Source organism: Camponotus vicinus, unplaced genomic scaffold (assembly GCF_025532165.1).
Source record: "Camponotus vicinus isolate PSW18456_S1 unplaced genomic scaffold, iyCamVici1.0 SCAF_2, whole genome shotgun sequence".
Taxonomy (NCBI): Eukaryota; Metazoa; Arthropoda; class Insecta; order Hymenoptera; family Formicidae; genus Camponotus; species Camponotus vicinus.
In genome coordinates, this window is record NW_028141956.1 from 8,625,452 (window position 1) to 8,638,365 (window position 12,914).

Consider the following 12,914-nt stretch of genomic DNA (forward strand, 5'->3'; position numbering starts at 1 on the left):
CTAAAGTCTATATATATATGTTATATTTGCGGAAATTGCAATGATGCTAATTATATTCATTTACATCATTCGATGAATGATATGTAATAAGGCCACATCCTCACTAAAAATAATGTTATTATGTTATCAATATACGCGCGAATTTTATTACATCTTCGTATTAATAACATGATAATATTTCAAATGATGGAAATACTTCAAATGATAAGAAAATTATTAATAATATAAAGATTTTTTTAGACAAATAATTAATCTCATTGAAATTTTTATTATCTTAAATTAGCAAAAATTTAAATATATTTTTTTAATTATAATACAATATTTCTATTTCTTATTTACATGAGAGACACAGCGAAAGAAAGAGAATTAACTTATTTTATATATCTTTTCTATAACTTTTTTTGTAAATCTTTTCTATAACTTTTTTTCTAAAATTTTTTCATAAATAATTCTTTTGCATAATATAATCTCAAATGTAATATCAAATCACACGATTTTTATTTTTTATATAAGTACAATTTTATGATATAAAGTATAAAATATAATAAATCATCTTTGTATGTAGAGAATCATACAATTACAAAATTAAAAATAACAAAAGGGCATACAAATGCAGGATATTCGTGTTGAATAGTACAGTTGTTTTTAATCTATTAAAGGGGAGCCTGCGTTAATTTAGTACTAGCAAATCATGTATGAAATGTATCAGCAAAAGATATATAATATGATAAAGTAATAGAATTTTTTCTGTTATTTCTCACTATTAATTAACAAATAATACACGATCTTTTTTTTTAAATATCGTTATTTTTATATACCTAAATTTATCGACATATATTATCAACTAAATTATCTTTTACATGCATTTTCTCTACACATATTTATTATAAATTACTTCTGATTATGTAAATATAAAAAGCTATATTAATGTAGTTTATATAAATTTATATTGAAATATTATTTATATTTTTAAATTAATTAGTAAAAATTATATTTATCTATTTATATATTTTTAAATTAATGTTGCATTTACTAAATGAAATGAACTTTTTTAATAAATATAAAAATATTGATATTTATTTATTTGTCATATTTTATTGACATTTAATTCCTCATACTGCATTCAATATTTCTTGGGGAAAAACCAAAAGTCCTATATAAAGTTTAGATTTTATGAAAGTGTGTTGTATTATTTATCTTTGTAGCGAGCAGCTATTCGATATATTATAATTTACAAATAATATTTTATGAATGGCAATCTAACATATATTTAAGCAAAAATCCAAAATCTTTCCCACACCGTCGTATTACAAATATTATTATAATAACAAGAATAATAAAATTGTTACGTCGTTGCATAATTTTTACAAATATTTCGCTCTGTATGTCTGACATATAATTATATGTATAATTAAAACACTGTTATGTATGTTTACGAAATAATGTTATTTAAGAAAATATGATGATTGCTGTTAAAACGGAACTGCTGTCGGACGTATAAGAATGCGTTATGCATAAACAGAGATTAATGGTTCTTATATGATGTTGCACATGCAAATAGGTATAAATTGATGCAAAATATTTCTCTATACATAATGCACTCACACTTTAAATCGGCAATTGAAAAGAAAGCAAATCGATGAATTAGTAACGTGAATATGATACCGATGTAATGCAACACGAACACAACTTTAATACGACACACAATGCCGACGTAATGCCGACGTAACGCAAAACGTGATGCGAATGCAACGCGCGCGTAATGCAATGCAACGTAATGCAACGCGGATGCAATGGCGATTGAGGTGAACATTGGCATTTCGATTTTTGCCATTTAACGTAATACATAAACACATAAGCGTGACGCCAACATGAGTGCTGCCATGTAAATTCAAATCCTTATACGTTCGCAATGTAATGCAACACAGTGCAATGTAGTGGGTGCAGTGAGGATGTGACACAATGTATCATAACATAATGCAACGAAAGAAACATGATGTAGGCTGAATAATAATTGTTGCAGTGTGTTATTTATTTTAACTGCACAACGCACGCTTTTATAGCATTAATTAGTCTAGTCTGTGTTTATACTTTTTTAGACCATATAATATATCTAAAAATATTAAAATTTACTCTCTCTAAAAATTCTATTCTTTAATTATGTTTTAAAATTATAAAACAAATAATTAATTAATAAAAATGGAAAATATACAGAAAAATATGTATTTTTATATAATTATTTTTTTTTAAATTGAACGTTTATATATTTAGAAAAATTATAAATAATCAATGATCACAAAGATTTTATTAATTTTTAATGAAGACAAATCTTTTCGTTGAATTTATTGCTAACACACATAATATTCGCATAGTATATAATATTTAATTAATCGCCGCGATTCCGAAATGAGAATTGACGCAACTGTATGAAAACTTTCTAAACAGGAAGTTCGCATCACGGACGAATGTAAATGTGTAGAGAACGAATTCGAGAAATATTATAGATTCCTCTTGCAAACTATACAACAATGCTCATGAGTTTTGCCGTAGCATTCATTAACCTTCGTAGCTGCGGATGGCGCGCGAACATGTATATTAATATAATATTATGTAACATCCTTCTCACGTAAGATCACTTGCGAATTTATTTCGCAAAAGTATTATATCTATCGCATTTAATTACCTCTCGAATTACTCTCCTTAATTTAATTGTAAATTTTAATCTTGAATTAATATATATATTAATTATTAAAATTTTCAATTAAATTAAGGAGAGTAATTCGAAATTAAATGCGACAGATATAATACTTTTGCGAAAAAAAAAATATATATATATATACAGGGTGAGCCATTTTAATTAACGCACGCAATTATTTCGGAAACAAAGCATTTTAGAGAAAAATGTTTCAGACAAAAGTTTTATGGTTTCGAGGGGGCCATAAGATGGTATCATTGGTTTGACCATGAAGAGTTATTTGAAGGTCACATGAAGGTCACCTTCAATTTCTTAAATGGAACCTACTATTTGTCATTGCATATTCTTGTAGCTTATCTCGAGAGCTTTCCAAAACACTATAATTAAGTACCTTTTCGTTAAGTACTTTTTGAGTTATGAGGCTTGAAATAATTTCTTAATTTTACATAAACCGTAAAATATCTTGTAAAATATTCATTTTTCGATTATCTTACCTTAATACTTTTACGTACAAAATAATGAGAGGAATCAACTGGTGTAAAGAAAACACATAGTTGTTTTGAAGAAAAAATATATAATTTGCAATTAACAATTCCATATTTTTTCTTAAAAACAACTATGTGTTTTCTTTACACCAATTGATTCCTCTCATTATTTTGTACATAAAAGTATTAAGATAAGATAATCGAAAAATGAATATTTTACAAGATATTTTACGGTTTATGTAAAATTAAGAAATTATTTCAAGCCTCATAACTCAAAAAGTACTTAACGAAAAGGTACTTAATTATAGTGTTTTGGAAAGCTCTCGAGATAAGCTACAAGAATATGCAATGACAAATAGTAGGTTCCATTTAAGAAATTGAAGGTGACCTTCATGTGACCTTCAAATAACTCTTCATGGTCAAACCAATGATACCATCTTATGGCCCCCTCGAAACCATAAAACTTTTGTCTGAAACATTTTTCTCTAAAATGCTTTGTTTCCGAAATAATTGCGTGCGTTAATTAAAATGGCTCACCCTGTATATATATATATATATATATATATATATATATATATATGTTCAACAGAATCTGATACTATTTTTCAAGTTCTAGATAGACTTTCATCCAAACTCTTCAGCGATATAATTTACATAAATACATAATTCTTTAATTTATTAAAGAAGAATTTTTTAGTTATATAAAAACATATATTTTCTATCATACATATTTTCGATGTACTTTCAATTTTTACTTAATTAATTTAAGTTGTCAATAAAATTCCGTATATTTATATAAATTGTTAATTTGAATTTGTCTCATGTATGTTCCTCACAGGAATAATTTAATTACCTATCATTTCTTTAACAAACTAACATACATACAATACAATATTATATCGATATTTAAAAAAAGTATATTTTTTCACATTCATTTTAATTAATTTCAATAATTTAGTTTAATTATTCTTGGTGTTAATTATGAAATAGAGAAAATCTTTCGACAAACATTTTATATGCACTTTTATGTCATTTAACAAAATTTAATTTAAGCACTGTGTTAATATTGAAAACAAGTATTTTTATAGTGTTCTAAAACAAATCTATTTTTTTATATTTTAAGATAAAATTAATCATACATGAAAATCATACATGAAATTAATCATACATAATATGTTCGATTTCGAAAAACTTTTATATATAATAATAATAGATAAAAATAATAATATTATAATAAATAAAAATAAGAAAGATCACAAAATCGCATGACTACTCATAAAAAGCATTAAACATACAAGTATACATTACTTCTCAAATTGCGCTATTAAAATATTGTTGTGATATCTTTTGTACAGTTTTGGATAAAATCATTAATTATCATCTCGATTTTTATGATATCAACTTAATACAACCATCGAGATAAAACTTCATTGTTTTTACCATTAATGATATGGTCCAATATAAAATCTCATATTAAATTCAAAAATTCTATAAGCATACTTTAATTCATTAATTTTAAATGAAAACAACTAATTATTAATTTTCGCAATAAAAATAAAAAAGTAAAATTTAGAGTAGAAAAAACCGGAGAAAATAGAAAGAGAGAGAGAAATTATTTCATGTTTTAAAAATTGAGGAATCCTTTAAATTTGCTGCTTTTCTCGTATAAACTTTTCCCCACCATCAACCTATTAAGTTAAGATTCGAAGATAAGCTATATTATTGTTTTTAATCTAACATTTTAACGTTTTACATGGACATTTGAATTTATAACGGTTACATACGGACAGACTAAATGTGTTTTGATTTATTCTTCTGTAATTATTATTTGGTGAGTTGTCTTTTTAACTTTTAAGAACATTTTCTAATCTGTTTTCTTACTGATCTCGTTTTTTATTATCTCGTTATTTATGTAGGATATATTTCTTTAAAAACATATCATCAGTTGAAGGACAAGTACAAAATAACTTTTGTTAAAATCTAACTCATAACGATAGAAGACGTTAAACCGTTAGAAGATGAATTCAGAGCCACCATCATTTACAATGGTTACACATACATCAATTAATGACTGACTGCATTATTACATCGTCGCATTTTTTATTCTGTGGACAAATTATGACAGGTATTTATCTTAAGATTTTTTTTGACGGATATGTTTAAACTTTTCGCTAAAGAAGATCATTAACCTTGTATTAAAAATAATTTTGCATATAATATATATCATTAATTTTGCATCTTTCTTTTGCATTTTGACTTTTATCATTACTTATTTTGTACTTAAAATATTACTGGAATCATAATTTAATAATCTTACAAGTATCTCATATAATTAATTAGAAATTTGTAAAACTAGTTTGTTAACTAGAAATTTGCAACTCGTTATTCTATAATATCAAATAAGTTAATCATATTGGAGAGGAAGTGGATGAGGAAAAAAAGAGAAAAATTGCAACGCTAAAATTAAATGATATAATATTTTATTCATATATAGAGTAATTCAAACAGAATATAAGTCAAGGAACTGTCTGACCCTTTTCCTAAAGAAAAAAAAAAAGAATAAACCTCATCGCGCTTATATTTTCGCTAGCAATAAAATCTGCACAGCAAAATGTTACGCTCGTTATAAGTTCTCTCGCATTTAATTAACAACTTAATTATCATATACAATGTCAAAATTTAATTGAAAGGATCGTCCAACCATCGGCGATTTCCTTATATTTTTATATTAATCGTTTAGGTTATTTGAATTAATTAAAAATGTTTTCGTTCAATAGTATTCGTAATTGTTCGTTGTGATTTACCGAGGGAAGGACAAGCCTCCTTTTGCATAATTTTAAGTACAACATAATTCTGTTCTCAATGTCTTTCAAAATCAACGAAAAAAAAAAGAAAAATATTGTGAATACAAACAAGCATTTGTGATTCTTTATACATAATTCTCGTAGAAAAAAAATATTAGCGGCTATTTATAAACTGCCTGTAGATTACAAGATGCTCGTTTTATAACGTGTGTGTGTGTGTATATATATATATATATATATATATATATATATATATATATATATGTGTGTGTGTGTGTGTGTGTGTATGCATGTGTATCGCGTGTATGTAATATGTAAGTAGTAAATATAAAGATATATAAATATTACTTTTAAAGTAGTTGTTCATGCTATTTTATATATAACTTCTGGTATAAATATTACACTTCTTTTTCTCTTCTTTTTATTTTATAATATATCTATTATATAATATATTCTTATAATTTGTAAGTATATCTTGACTCCGTTTTCACAGTTGTATATGGAAGTCTGTACAGTATTAATAATTGTACAGGAGCATGGATTTTAGACTCTGTAGCAGCGACTCGGCGACGATTTCATCCGATAACAATAGCTCGAAATGTAGGAAAAGCGGAGGAAATGGTCATCGAGAGGCTCGTATCTTTCGTCGATGAAAACGATCGTTTTTTCTTTATTTGTATACAATTTAACAATTTTCGAGGTACAATGAACTCGGAGCGCATCGTTGCTTCGTCTCTGTGCTCGCGCGATATTTTAATATTACGCAGATGATCGTGTGAAACATTATCTGCAAATAATATAGGGTCGACAGTTCCGACAAAACGTTCACATATATATTCAATAGTCGAACTTAAAACCAGAGATACAAAAGAAATATTAAATTCTTTTTTCCTCAAATATCTTTTCGTCAAATTTTCATCTCTACAAGTAATTTATAATTATCTAACAAAATCACAAAAGAAATCACTTTATATATAAAAAGATCACTATAAAATTATAAAATTTCTTTTGCGCGAAGCTGGATACTTTTGCTACGCTTTTATCTACGCTCGGAGACCCGAAGCACCAATTTCTAAGAGCATCGAGAACGAAGCCCGGACGAAGCAACCTCCCTCTATTAAAGCAGCTAAGTCTCTGTAGTGCTCACTTCGTGTACATCGTCGCGACGAGGAAGCATGCGATGTTATCATCAAGAAATACAAAAGTACGACATAAACGACGCGTATCCGACATCGTATCCTTCCTCGTCGGACGTACAAACGATTAACGAATATCTTCTTGTTATTTTTTTCCTTTTTCTGAAACTGATTTTCTTGTAAAAATAAGAGATTCTATATATCTGTATCTAATATATATATATATATATATATATATATATATATATATATATATATATATATATATATACATACATATCGCAAAATCTGTCTGTAAGGATTCCCATGTGCCAGTTTATAAAAATATATAAAAGAAGATATATGTGTATATATATTTCTTCTTTTATATATCAACGTCCGTCTGCTCCGATTTTCTCTAGCTTTTTAGCGTAAGCTTCATTATATTAATTTGATACAATTCTTATTCATCTCTGTTGCGCCAGAAACGCCTTTATCATCTAAATTACATTTACTTCGATTGCCGTTTATAAATTCCTCTCTCGTCCCGGTTACAACGAGAAGTGTTTTCGGTAGCGACGCCGTATAAAAATAAAGAGGATAAATAAAAAATATCTCTTCTTACTCTGAATAAAAGAATCTAAGCTATGAACTATTCATTGATCATTATGATCAATTTTTATTCTACCTCACTTCCGTCAAGCCCCTCGCTTTTTACTCTCGCTACTCTGTCTCTATCACTTTCTTATTCTCTCTCTCCCATATTTTCAACTTCCCACCCTCCCCGTTTTCAAACTGCAAGTTTCGATACAATTATCCGTAGTTTCTTATAACAAACTATATTTATTTTTTCATATACATATATAAAATTCTCTCGTATAAACGATCGTTAGGTACACATGGTATTATGTATGTATAAATTGCAATGAGCGAAGATGAATTTCGGTCGTGTTTTGGGTCGACAAGTTTGCGCCCTCAAAAGTTACAATTTTTATTTCATGAAAATCGATGATTAAAGTTCAACGAAAACTCTAGATGCAAACTGCTTATGACGAAAAATAGGTCTGGAGCTAGACGGAGTGGACGATATATACATATATACAGGATATTTCACCTTAAATGATGGATAATCAAAAAGCTTTATCAAAAAGCTTTAACAACAAGCTTTTTTAAAAAGCGAGAAACAAAATTATTAAAGAATGAGAAACATTAATTTAAAAATAGAGAATCCATGTTTTCGAAATAAAATATTCTTTTCACAAGATAGCCTAAGATATTCTTGAAACGAATGAAGAGATGAAATGCCCTGTATATATTACACGCATATCTTTGTAAGAAAAATAGACAGTGAGTCTTGCTCCGGTGCGAAGAAAAAAAAGAATTTAAATTAATAAATTTCTGAGCTTTTGTAACAACGAAATCTTTCGGAATAAATCTATGTCTAGTCGAAAGAAGTGAGGTTCGCCTGTCTTACTTCTATGGTATATATGTGTATATTATATATATATATATATATATAATATATATATATATATATACATACATATATACATACATACATATATTGTATAATAATATTATATGCTTCAACAGCCGTCCTTTGCTTAAGTTAAAGCTAGATCGACATAAGTCGTTTACAAACGCTACTTTTTCTTATGTCTTCTCTTCTATTCGTACTATTTTAATAATTTTTTAATTCTATCTAACAGGTACGTGCGTACTCTTCATGACGGATGCGAGGTGTTCGAAAAATTCGATCAGGAGTAACTCGCGCAGTTGCATTAATTCGTGGCATAATGGAAACCAAATGCTATTCTCGAAATTAGTTTCCGTTTTTTTCTCGTGTACAATGTCAACATGGCAACAACAAACTTAACAATCTGAAGACGAAGGTAAATTCGAGACTTCGCAAAGAATAAACTAGAAGCAAAGTTTGTACTGTAAATACCTATATTGATCGCGAAAAAGTATTTTATAATATATTTTTTTTCCTTTTGCGCGATTCTCTACAGTCGATAAAAAAAATCGACAATCTGCGAGGTCATCAGCTTATATTTCCTAAGTCATTTGCTACGTCAGCGAAATACAATTTGCTCGAAATTTATATGCGAGAATCGTTTCTATATTCATAAAAGGGAATCTTGAGTTCGAGATGACACTCATGAAAAATGTGTATTTATTCATGTGCACGTATATGCTCTCTCTAAGAATCTACAGCTATCTAATTTAAGTATAAATATCTAATTCTGTTAATTCGAAACCATTAGTTATTATTTCATGAACATTCAGCTATGTGTTTTAATAGCATTGCGTATAAAAATGGAAACAAATATGGTTTCTTTTTCTCTTGTGGAATCTTGTTCTAGAGCTGGCTTAATTTCTGTGTCATCTCGAACACGTTAGGAGGGGATGAAAAATGATTCGGAAAAAATCCCTATACAAATAGGAGTACTGGAAGATAAAAAAGAATGGACTATAAGATGGAGAGAAGAATAAAACACCCTCGCGATCCGTCCGTCAATCAGGTTATTCTCTGAGCAATTTTTGATGAAAAAGATCCTTGCCTAGAGAAGACCTACAACTCTATCTTTATTACAAAAAACAAACAAAAAGGAAATAAAAAAAAGGAATAGGGAAAAATGCATCTTTAGGGCTGACATCCAATGTCGAGACCCGATTCTTTATCGCACGTTAAATACATCTACGATACGACTGAAGAACCGACCTCAGTCAACCTACTATCTTCATTTTTATATTTCATACTACATTTATCTCTTCTTCTCTCAATTTGGCACGATACAGAGAACTCACAGGTCGGACACACGTGCAAACGAAAAATGCGACAAAGCAAAGGTTCACGCGAGAGGAGGCCTTTCTCGTTTCCGTAGGAAACGAAATTTGCTGCGAGGTATACATTGTCGAGTTTCCTTTCGTTCATCCTATGGTCTATTGCTTAATTTATCATCGGTTTAAAGCAAAGGAACACTCTTTGATCAAACGCGAGAAGTCTGATCGGAAAGAATTAAAAGATTGCTCGTTAATTAAGAAAATTAATGAGCGATCTTTTATCATCCTCAGCCTCATTAACATTCGCTCATTATATTCGCAATTTATATGAATATTGAATGGTGATTATTCTTATATATTTCTGCATGATAGGCGATTTGAAGAAAAGTAGTAAATCTTGTGAATTTAGAAACATGCAGATTGCGAGTTAGTATTTTTGGAGTATTTTTATCGAAATCCGCGCCGACTTCTCACGTTGATTTCTCGTGCATGCATGAGAAAAATGTATACGGATTATTAGAAACCGTAAAAATAGTAATAAATATTAATTCACTGCTATCATCCTAATAAATGACGAGCGTATTCTTGCTTGGTTTTTCGGGTCGGTATATATAATATCATGACCTGTGACTCTTGGCGATGACTTTAACTACATATTTCATATAATAAATCTATTTCGATATTTAGCGTAGAAAAAAATATGGAGACATAAAAAAACGTCTTATACGGAATATGATAAATGTCGAAAACGCTCGAACGCGGTAGTGAGGACAAATTTTTAAAAGTTTGGAATTTTCTAAATTAAATAAGAGTCTAGATTGACCAGAAATAGCTAATCGTGCGCGACATATTTACATATGCCCTTGATATATCGATTCTCGAAAAATTAATGCGAAATATAAAAAAGTCTATAAAAAATATACAAAAGAATGTTAATGTTAATTATCTTCAGAAATCTCTCGCGATCTTTGACTGAGCTTTAATGTGTCCTTCACGATTCACGGATCCCCGATCGCCGGGATCGCGAAATTGTTGCGGTCGCCCGTGTTCCGAACTGCATTATTATGTTGCATATGAATGTCTGTATGTGTCATGTACACACATACATGTGTACTTATAAATATATATCATAAACTCGCGATTAAAAATATCCCGTGTCGTTAAATTAATAATAGTTTCTATTTAGTTTAACTGTATCCGTCTGCGTGTCATGTGTATGTATAGTTGCACGTGCATGTACGTATGCGTGTCCATGTGTGTGTACATGTGTCTATTGTATCATTAAAATGTCGGTTCGCGCGATTTTTCCTCTGACTCTTTCACCTAAATTTATTCTTTACGCTCATCGACGCGACTATGTATCTCTAATTCATTGCCGTTCTACTTTTTATTCATCTTGTCCGGCCATTGTTACTATTTTTAACTTGAATCTGAGCTATTTGCGGGTGAAATACGCGCACACACATATTCGTGCGATAAATTTTTTTTCTATATGTCAACTGTCGATGAGCGCACGCTCGCGCGCATGTATGTGTATTGTTTCTTGAAAGGTTTTTACCTTCGCGTTCATTTTTCATCTTTCGATCATAAAAAGTATGCATACAAACGAATACTGTTACCTACAAATGTAATGAACACATTGTTTCTTTTTTGCGCGCACATATATGTATATATATATATGTATATATATATATATATATATATATATATATATATATATATATATATATATATATATAAAACATATATATGTATAACATATATATAACATATATATACAATATATATTATAAATATAATATATATATATATACATATATATATATATATATATATATATATATATATATATATATATATATATATATATATATACATATGTATTTTATATATATTATATATATTTATATATGTATGTATAGTAATATAAAAAATCATCTCTAAAGATACTATGTTTTTCACTCGCGCATCTTCAACCGATCTCTATAGCATGTCGTTTATGTCGTTTTGTATGTCATACATAATTATACGTATTATTATTTGCGTATATGTATATATTGTTGCTCTTATTTATGCATCTAAGGTAATTGTATTATACATATATATATATATATATATGTTTGTACATATATAATTATGTATGACATATATAGTATATCGTAATTGTTATATAGCATCTTACTTCCTTTTATAAGCCGTGCTCAAAAGTTAACATCTCATTAGGACTGTGTAATATAATTATCTTGATTTACGAAATGCCGGCAGCGCGCGATGCTACATTAAACTAAAGCTGATAACATTGATATGAGGGTAAATATAATAATAGTAATAATATTAATAATTATTATTAATTGCCGTTAGAGCGGTAGTTCTCTTCTTTCTCACGTGTCAATATGTTTTTAATATATATGTATTTAATATATATGTATAAATATTTATTCACGTCTACATATGTTAAATATATGCAAATCTATATACATATGTATATGCGTAAAACTTTATCGATATTATGTTGAAAGTGTACTTTATGCTCGCGAAACATATCTAACGCTGGTTATTTCGCGCGATACTCCTATGCATGTATATCTTGCTCTACAAAACGAAGTAATTAATTAATTAAAATCAAGGAAGACACGTGCTAATATCTGCGCGATATCTCAAAACGATATCAAAAATTAAATTTCTCTTTCGACGGAATCGAATCGTATTATTAAAAAAAAAAAATAAAAAAATTGATCAATTCCGCGTTATATCCACTTCCCTTCTCTGCCGGTCGACGACGGCCGAAAGATGAAGCAATTCAAAAAGAACGATTTGCCGCGGCAGCATCTGCTTCATTTTATTGCACCCAATAGAATACGCGATGTTAGTTTTACAGTCGGGCTCTATTTTCTAAACGCGACAAGTCAGGGAATCAAAATTCCGGATGCAAAAGAAGTGAGAAAAAGCAAATATATCTTTAAAAGGAACCTGATTGAAAGGATGATTCGACTCAAATGGCTATATGCGAAAAGTAAAAAAGATATGT